Source organism: Coregonus clupeaformis, chromosome 19 (assembly GCF_020615455.1).
Source record: "Coregonus clupeaformis isolate EN_2021a chromosome 19, ASM2061545v1, whole genome shotgun sequence".
NCBI lineage: Eukaryota > Metazoa > Chordata > Actinopteri > Salmoniformes > Salmonidae > Coregonus > Coregonus clupeaformis.
Window position 1 is genome coordinate 12,949,880 of NC_059210.1, and position 10,202 is coordinate 12,960,081.

The 10,202-nt window shown below is 47.5% G+C and overlaps 1 protein-coding gene across 2 annotated transcripts in view; it reads right to left on the bottom strand.

Annotated features, from left to right (window-relative positions):
- Positions 1–6,721, bottom strand: part of LOC121531664 (alpha-1,3-mannosyl-glycoprotein 4-beta-N-acetylglucosaminyltransferase C-like) — a 172,618-nt gene extending 165,897 nt beyond the window's left edge. For both annotated transcript variants that reach the window (XM_041837026.2, XM_041837025.2), the window contains exon 1: positions 6,390–6,721. The gene's annotated coding sequence lies outside the window, so the exon portion shown is untranslated. The remainder of the gene's footprint in view (positions 1–6,389) is intronic.
- Between the last annotated feature and the right edge of the window lie 3,481 nt (positions 6,722–10,202).

Consider the following 10,202-nt stretch of genomic DNA (forward strand, 5'->3'; position numbering starts at 1 on the left):
TCCACGGTGGCGGCTCTGGCCCCGGTCGTGATCCCCACCCCACCACAGTCACAACCTGCTTCGGTAGCCTCCTCCCAATGACCACCCTCCAACTAACCCCACCTGGACTAAGGGGCAACACCGGACTAAGGGGCAGCATCGGCCTAAGGGGCAGCACCGGGATAAGGGGCAGCACCGGGATAAGGGGCAGCACCGGGACAAGGGGCAGCACCGGGCTAAGGGGCAGCACCGGCCTAAGGGGCAGCACCGGACTACGGGGCAGTACCGGACTAAGGGGCAGTACCGGACTAAGGGGCAGTACCAGGCTAAGGGACAGCACCAGGATAAGGGACAGCAACAGGATAAGGAGCAACACCGAGCTAAGGGGCAGCACCTGACTAAATGGCGGATCCTGGCTGGCTGGCTCTGGCGGATCCTGGCTGGCTGGCGGATCCTGGCTGGACGGCTCTGACGGATCCCGGTTGGACGGCTCTGGCGGATCCCGGCTGGACGGCTCTGGCGGATCCTGGCTGGACGGCTCTGGCGGATCCTGGCTGGACGGCTCATGGCTGGCTGACGGAACTGGCTGCTCATGGCTGGCTAACGGATCTGGCTGCTCATGGCTGGCTAACGGATCTGGCTGCTCATGGCTGGCTGACGGATCTGGCTGCTCATGGCTGGCTGACGGATCTGGCTGCTCATGGCCGACTGACAGATCTGGCTGCTCATGGCCGACTGACGGATCTGGCTGATCCTGTCTGGCGGAAGGCTCTGGCTGATCCTGTCTGGCAGAAGGCTCTGGCTGATCCTGTCTGGCAGAAGGCTCTGGCTGATCCTGTCTGGCAGAAGGCTCTGGCTGATCCTGTCTGGCGGAAGGCTCTGGCTGATCCTGTCTGGCGGAAGGCTCTAGCGGCTCCGGTCTGGCGGACGGCTCTGATGGCTCATGGCAGACGGGCGGCTTTGCAGGCTTTGGGCAGACGGGCAGTTCAGGCCCCGTTGGGCAGACGGCAGACTCTGGCCGTCTGAGGCGCATCGTAGGCCTGGTGCGTGGTGCCGGAACAGGAGGTACCGGGCTGAGGACACGCATCTCAGGGCTAGTGCGGGGAGAAGCAACAGGGCATGCTGGACCCTGGGGACGCACCGTAGGCCTGATGCGTGGTGCCGGAACTGGAGGTACCGGGCTGAGGACACGCATCTCAGGGCTAGTGCGGGAAGCAGCAACAGGGCATGCTTGGCCCTGGGGACGCACCGTAGGCCTGATGCGTGGTGCCGGAACTGGAGGTACCGGGCTGAGGACACGCATCTCAGGGCTAGTGCGGGGAGTCGGAACAGGGCATGCTGGACCCTGGGGACTCCCATAACGCCTAGTGCGGGGAGCCGGAACAGGGCATGCTGGACCCTGGGGACTCACCTCACGCCTAGTGCGGAGAGCAGGAACAGGCCGGGCGGGGCTGGCGACGCGCACCGTATCCCTGGTGCGAGTGGCCGGAACAGGCCGGGCCGGGCTGGCGAAGCGCACCGTATCCCTGGTGCGTGGAGTAGGAACAGGCCGGGCTGGGCTGGCGAAGCGCACCGTATCCCTGGTGCGTGGAGTAGGAACAGGCCGGGCTGGGCTGGCGAGCGCACCGTATCCCTGGTGCGTGGAGTAGGAACAGGCCGGGCTGAGCTGGCGACGCGCACCGCATACTTGGTGCGTATGGCAGGAACAGGCCGAACCGGGCTGGCGACGCGCACCTTACACTTAGTGCGAGGGACCGGAACAGGCCGTACCGTGCACGGGGAACACACACTACTGGCTGCACCTCGGGACTAGGAACGGGCCGGACCGAACTGGTTACACACCCCAGTACCTCACGCCGTGCCTCAACACCTTCCTTCCCTGCTTTACCCAGTAGCCCCCTTGACCTGGTAGCCCACTGAATCCGTCCCTTCTCTGCCTCCGTCAGCCCCCTTAACCTGGCAGCCCTCTGACTCTGCCTTGTGGCAGCCTCCTGCTGCTCCGTCGCCCAAGCCATGTGCCCCCCAAAAATTTCTTGGGGTTGCCTCTCGTCCTTCCGACGTTGGCTCTGCCGACGCTGTTGCTCCTCTCTCCGTCGCCTCTCCTCTGTTTCGCTCCATGGACGGCGATCCATGCCGTCCAGGATTTCTTCCCACGTCCAGGACCCTTTACCGTCCAACAGTTCCTCCCATGTCCAGACCCTTTGCTCCTGGACGCGCTGCTTGGTCCTTTTTTGGTGGGTTATTCTGTCACGATCGTCTGAAGAAGCGGACCAATACGCAGCGCGTGGAGTGAACATGATGACTTTATTAAATAAAGCAACCACAAAAAACAACAAATGACGATACATGAAGTCCTCTGTGACACCGACAGAACATACAACACTGGAACAATAACCCACAAAACAAAGGAGAAAACACACAGAATATATATGGCTCCCAATCAGAGATAACGAGCCGACAGCTGACACTCGTTACCTCCGATTGGGAGTCATCGACCAATCACCACTAGACACAAACAAAATGAAACTCACCCATCCCCAACACCACCAAATGAAATACACCCAAACCAATGACAATGAACAACCCTGGCTCAAATATCAAAGTCCATGGAGCCAGAGTGTCACACCAACAACTTTGAAAATAGGGTGTAAAAGCAGGAATAAGGGCTTGAATTGAAAAGGTTATTCAAAAGGATACCATTTGAAAGAAAATACCATGTGTGGCAGTAACAACACAATGGAATAAAATTGCTACCTGCGTGAAAAGCCCATTTGATGAAAAAGTGTTTTTTTCTATTCAAAATCTTGTATCTAGGGATGCAGCTTTGGGAGCCATCACACATCTCCACTCAAAACTCAAATCTCAAATCTTGAGTAAACACTGCAAGAGGGACAGACAAAAGCACCGGCGGCAAAACATGCGAGGGCATACATACTTTTTCGATTCCTCCCTCTTTTATAAACATGAAATTCAAGCCCTGCATCAGCAAGATGCTCAGTGAACCAGTTAAGCACTTGACGGCCATCAGAGCAGCATCTCTGATCCCACCGAGATGGAAGCTAGATCCATGCCTAGAGTGTTAAGAGTCTTGGGTTGCGATCCCAAATGGCACCCTAACCCCTATATAAAGTGCACTACATTTAAGTGTCCTGGTCAAAAGTAGTGCACTAAATAGAGAATATGTTGCCATTTGGGATGCATCCTTGCTTTCCGCTGCTAATCTTGGCATTGGTGCTTCACTTACTGTAGTAATCCTGCTTAACATGGCAGAGTCCACACAGACACAGTCCATTCATTCATACAGTCAGTCTGTCAGCAGCTGGCTCTAAGGCCTCTTTACATAGGCTGTCTGTCCCAAATCGCATAATTTTCCCTATATAGTGCACTACTTTTGACCAGAAGTAGTGCACTTCATGGGGAATAGCGTGTAATTTGGGATGGCTACAGCAGTGACTGAATGCACAGAAACAAGAGGTGCAGCCAGAAATCCACTTTCACCGTCACAGACAGTCTTCATTTGTCAATGATTACGCCTCACAGTCTCACATCCTTACTGTCACAGTAAGCTTGATGTCTTCCACACAGACACCGCAAGGCCGACTAGATATTCATTGGCCACTCTGACCTTATCCTCCTCGGATAATCATAGTGGCAAGCCAGCGGAAAGATATATTATAAGGAAACTGCTCTCTGACAATTATTTGTGGCATTTGTCTAACCTTTTACAGAAAGATGGAAAGATACTGGAGATGCTGCCTGGCTAGTTCAGCTTGATGGCTGCTCAGATGACACACACTGTCTATGGACACTTTGACAGTCAACAATTAAGAATATGTAGAACAAAATGTCAGTCTAGATTTTTTGTTTAGAAACACACATTTAACATGCCGTTATGAAATTTGCTAAAATGAAAAGAGAAGAAACTGAAACCTTTCAATTTTAAGTATACATGTAATGTGAGTAGACGTTCTGTTAATCAGTGGTTCTCAACTTGGCCTATCCACAGGGGGTACTTGGAAAGACTCAACATAAACCTATTTGTAAAATGTAAATGAGGGGGTACCCCGGGCAGTGCAAAATGCAATTGGGAGTAGGGCTGCACAATTAATCGAATTTACATCGAAATCGCAATATTCACATGTGCAATAACCATATCGCAAGAAATATCCATATCGCATTATTTTGAAACGTCACTCAGCGTCACGATGTGTAACGTCCATTTTTATAATTTACTCTGTTTGTCGTCTCTCTCCCTCTATCCTCTTGCGGCTGCTTCCCATTCACACAAACCCTCGCCCCGTCACTCAAGAAGCGCAGTTCCTCCTCCCCGCTGTTAGATTCACTATACATTTAGTGTACATGACAGACTGACCAGGTGAATCCAGGTGAAATATGATCCCTTATTGATGTCACTAGTTAAATCCACTTAAATCAGTGTAGATGAAGGGGAGGAGACAGGTTAAAGAAGGATTTTTGAGGCATGGATTGTGTATGTGTGCCATTCAGAGCGTGAATGGGCAAGACAAAAGATTTAAGTGCCTTTGAATGGGGTATAGTAGTAGGTGCCAGGCGCACCAGTTTAAATGTGTCAAGAACTGCAACTCTGCTGGGTTTGTCACGCTAAACATTTTCCTGTGTGTATCTAGAATGGTCCACCACCCAAAGGACATCCAGCCAACTTGACACAACTGTGGGAAGCACTGGAATCAACATGGGCCAGCATCCCTGTGGAACACTTTAGACACCTTGTAAATTCCATGCCTTGACGAAATTAGGCTGTTCTGAGGGCAAAAGGGGGTGCAACTCACTATTAGGAAGGTGTTCCTAATGTTTTGTACACTCAGTGTTAGTTTGCATGCTGTTCTGTTAGGTCAAATGCAGTCAACAGATTGTTCCAAACAAGAACGATGCTGCTTTCCACTTTGCTTCTTAATATAAATCATGCTATTTCTATGATTCCAACAGTTCACCAATGTGTTTTGATCTATATCGCAAGTCAAATCGCATTTGCAATATTTTGTATTTTAGATTTCTTAATTTTATGGGGGGGACCGCTGTTCATTTCAGAGAGTGGAGAGAAACATAAATAGTTGACTGATTACACAATTTCAGTCTAGTAAGGAATTTTGTAAAAGCCCAAACCTCTTAAGGCTCAGGCAGTAGAGAGAGTACTAAGCTCCTCCGAGTGCTCACCAATTTTACATGTAGAATCACTTGAAAATGTCGGCAGTCAGACGTCTACAGCGTCCAGGTGAAGGGCGTGTATCAAGGACCTTAGCGCAAATCTTCCATTTAATTATGTTGTTAGAAATTGTTGTAAATTCTTGTGTTTATCATTGACTGACACTACACCTAACCGAACTGTTTATGTAGGAGCTTAATAATCATAGGCTAAGAGACAGAATTAGGACACAATTCTAACAGAAAACATAACTTGTAATGTAATACTTATAATACTGCTGTATTAAAGGTTTTAATGATCTGTTATTGATTTTTGGTATGTGAATTCAGATGAATTCATTTAATTAACCTTACTCAGTGTGTCTGAGTAAAAAATGTAGTTTGATCATGATGCACCACCCCTCACAGTGACCCCTGATGATGAGCCACATGCAGTCTCCAGCCAACAGAAACCAGAGCTGCTGCTACACAGTAATGAGTAGATGTTTGGCCACAGGCCCTTAGATGAGCCATGGTGCTGTCACTCTCACCACCCCAGGACACAAGCTGTTCTACAGAATTAGGAAAACTACAGCAACTACTACTAGCTACTACAGCAACGTATGAACTAGGTATCTTAGTGGTTAAGAGCGTTGTGCCAGTAACCGAAAGGTCGCTTGTTCTAATCCCCGAGCCGACTAGGTGAAAAATCTGTCAATGTGCCCTTGAGCAAGGCACTTAACCCTAATTGCTCCTGTAAGTCGCTCTGGATAAGAGCGTCTGCTAAATGACTAAAATTGTACTACTATTTAAATACGACAACTACAGCAATGGATGTGTTACATGTGTGCCCTCTGCAGTTTCTTCAACAATAATAGCCTATCTTAAAGTTTGACATTCTTGACTCCTGTCAATGTAACATTGTTGAAGTAGCATTACAGGTCGCTTCTTCTTGGAATCTAACTGTATTTATCCACCGAAGTGAAGGTTATTATAGGCTAACCTACTGCAACTGTAGGTACAGTCGATGTGGGCTATACCTCAGGACAACCTTAAAAGCATGGGTAAGAAGCCAAGTTTGTAGTATTTGTGTGTAGGCTAGCCTACTTTATGTGTAGACCAGTGAAATAATGTCTTACATTCTTGCTTGGGCTATTTATCTACAGTAGGGCTCCACATCCACAACATTGCCATTCTGAAAAACCTTGAAGCTATCACTGTATACGAAATATGTAAAATAGGTTACTCACCTCATAACATAATGTAACCCAGTCGTCGTTTTACCCCGCGGAGGATGTTGTCACGCTTTACTTCTCTGCAAACGCCGCTAATGAAACTGTCGACTGCTCGCTCTTACGTAGCCCTTCAACTCCGCTACAGTCAGTCTTCTTCAGTTCGTGAATTATTTGCTGCGGTAGGTGCGCCGACAGACCTGTCCCGAGTGTCTAAAGGTTCGCTACGCTCTCAGATGAAGGAATTCGAGAAATATGCAATATATGAAACCCTACTACTACAGTTGCATCACTACATGAATGGAGGTGCTGCGAATTGTCTCGCTCTCCTCCCTTCGACTGAAAGGAGACTGAAGACGGCGCGTGGACCAGTGATGCTTCGCGCGCCCAGATTGGAGATTGTGGTAACAGTCTATCTCATCCTTTGTTGCTAACAGTTTCCATAAACCACCGGTGTACACGATAAAACATTATGGATATGTATATCTACATATCTACATAATTGATCAATAATGTATTAAATAATTAATAAATGTAGGCCTATTCATTTCAAAACGTGTAATATTGTGTGCCAACAATGAGTCATTTTGCATTCCAACATTGTAAACCTTGTTGCATGATGAGAGGCTTTGGGACTTTAAAATTATAAGTGGAAACCTGTAGTAATGATTTAATTCCAGACATTTGTATTTGAATTTGTATTTATTAGGGATCCCCATTAGCTCTTCCTGGGGTCCAAACACATTAAGGCACTTACATTACATACAGTGCATTCGGAAAGTATTCAGACCCTTTGACTTTTTACACATTTTGTTACGTTACAGCCTTATTCTAAAATTGATTAAATAAATACTAATCCCTCATCAATCTACACACAAAACAGTTTTTTATAAATTAAAAACAGAAATACCTTATTTGCATAAGTTTTCAGACCCTTTGCTATGAGACTCGAAATTGAGCTCAGGTGCATCCTGTTTCCATTGATCATCCTTGAGATATTTCTACAACTTGATTGGAATCCACCTGTAGTAAATTCAATTGATTGGACATGATTTGGAAAGGAACACACCTGTCTATATATAGGTCCCACAGTTGACAGTGCATGTCAGAGCAAGAACCAAGCCGTGAGGTCGAAGGAATTGTCCGTAGAGCTCAGAGACAGGATTGTGTCGAGGCACAGATCTGGGGAAGGGTACAAAAACATTTCTTCAGCATTGAAGGTCCCCAAGAACACAGTGTCCTCCATCATTCTTAAATGGAAGAAGTTTGGAACTGCCAAGACTCTTCCTAGAGCTGGCCGCCCGGCCAAACTGAGCAATCGTGGGAGAAGGGCCTTGGTCAGGGAGGTGACCAAGAACCCGATGGTCACTCTGACAGAGCTCCAGAGTTCCTCTGTGGAGATGAGAGAACCTTCCAGAAGGACAATCATCTCTGCAGCGCTCCACCAATCAGGCCTTTATGGTAGAGTGGCCAGACAGAAGCCACTCCTCAGTAAAAGGCACATGACAGCCCGCTTGGAGTTTACCAAAAGGCACCTAAAGGACTCACACACCATGAAAAACAAGATTCTCTAGTCTGACGGAACCAAGTTTGAACTCTTTGGCCTGAATGCCAAGCGTCACGTCTGGAGGAAACCTGGCACCATCCCTATGGTAAAGCATGGTGGTGGCAGCATCATGCTGTGGGGATGTTTTTCAGCGGCAGGGACTGGGAGACCAGTCAGGATCGAGGGAAAGATGAATGGAACAAAGTACAGAGAGATCCTTGATGAAAACCTGCTCCAGAGAGTTCAGGACTTCAGACTGGGGCGAAGGTTCACCTTCCAACAGGACAATGACCCAAGCACACAGCCAAGACAACGCAGGAGTGGCTTTGGGACAAGTCTCTTAATGTCCTTGAGTGGCCCAGCCAGAGCCCAGACTTAAACCTGATCGAACATCTCTGGAGAGACCTGAAAATAGCTGTGAAGCGATGCTCCCCATCCAACCTGACAGAGCTTGAGAGGATCTGCAGAGAAGAATGGGAGAAACTCCCTAAATACAGGTGTGTCAAGCTTGTAGCGTCATTCCCAAGAAGACTCAAGGCTGTAATTGATGCCAAAGGTGTTCAACAAAGTACTGAGTAATGGGTCTGAATACTTATGTAAATGTGATATTTCAGTGTTTTATATGTAATACATTTGCAAACATTTCTAAAAACCAGTTTTTGCTTTTTCATTATGGGGTGTGTGTAGATTGATGAGGGGAAAAAAACAATTGAATCCATTAAAAAATAAGTCTGTAACGTAACAAAATGTGGAAAAAGTCAAGGGGTCTGAATACTTTCCGAATGCACTGTATAAAACAAAAGATAAAACAGTACATCATAAAACATTATTACACCACTACATATCTACAATACAAAATGTATAATACCACCATACAACAATATTACAATGTACGAGTGTGTGTAGAGTGTGGGTACTAGCGCTTGTGTGCGTATGCTTGTGTCTGTACCTTTGTGTGTGTCTCTTCACAGTCCCCGCTGTTCCATAAGGTATATTTTAATCTATTTTTTTTGGTCTGATTCTACTGCTTGCATCAGTTACCTGATGTGGAATAGAGTTCCATCTAGTCATGGCTCTATTTAGTACTGTGCGCCTCCCATAGTCTGTTCTGGACTTGGGGATTGTGAAGAGACCTCTGGTGGCATGTCTTGTGGGGTATGCATGGGTGTCCGAGCTGTGGGCTAGTAGTTTAAACAGACAGCTCTGTGCATTCAGCTTGTCAAAACTTCTTACAAAAACAAGTAGTGATGGAGTCAATCTCTCCTCCACTTTGAGCCAGGAGAGATTGACATACATATCATTAATGTTCCGAGTGGCGCAGCGGTCTAAGGCACTGCATCTCAGTGCTTGAGGCGTCACTACAGACCCCCTGGTTTGATTCCAGGCTGTATCACAACTGGCCGTGATTGGGAGTCCCATAGGGCGGTGCACAATTGGCCCAGCGTCATCCGGGTTTGGCCGGTGTAGGCCGTCATTGTAAATAAGAATTTGTTTGTAACTGACTTGCCTAGTTAAATAAAGGTAAAATGTTAGCTCCCCGTGTACTTTTAAGGGCCAGCTGAGCCAATTGTAATTTTCCTAAGTCCCTCTTTGAGGCACATGACCACACGACTGAAAAGTAGTCCAGGTGTGACAAAACTAGGGCCTGTAGGACCTGCCTTGTTGATAGTGTTGTTAAGAAGGCAGAGCAGCACTTTATTATGGACAGACTTAGCTACTGTTGTATCAATATGTTTTGACCATGAGGTTCAGGGTTTGAATTTAAGAGAATTTCACTGCTTCTTCATTTAACAGACGCTCTTTTCCAAAGCGACTTACAGTTAGTGAGTGCATACATTTTTTCATACTGGCCACCCGTGGGAATCGAACCCACAACCCTGGCGTTGCAAGCACCATGCTCTACCAACTGACCTACACGGGACCATACCTCCATCATACCTGAAACACTATACCTTATAAAGTATGCTATTTCTTGCACATTGTATGAGCCATGGGAGGATGAGCTGCACCTCTATTCTCCTCAGATGAGTCAGATATGAAACAGGTTTGCCCCTGTGGCCTCAGTTTGTTCCTGTGTCAGCCACAGTGCTCTCAGTCTCAGGTCAGGTCTGTCCAAGAGCACAGAGGTCGGTGAGAAATCACCATGAGCCAGTCAGACAATTAGGGGTGTGACACATCCTGCCACATCAGACCGCCAAACACCCCCTGATGAATCACAGGGGCCTGACCAAAAATAGCCACTACAGCCATCCCAAATGGCACCCTATTATCTTTATATTGCACTC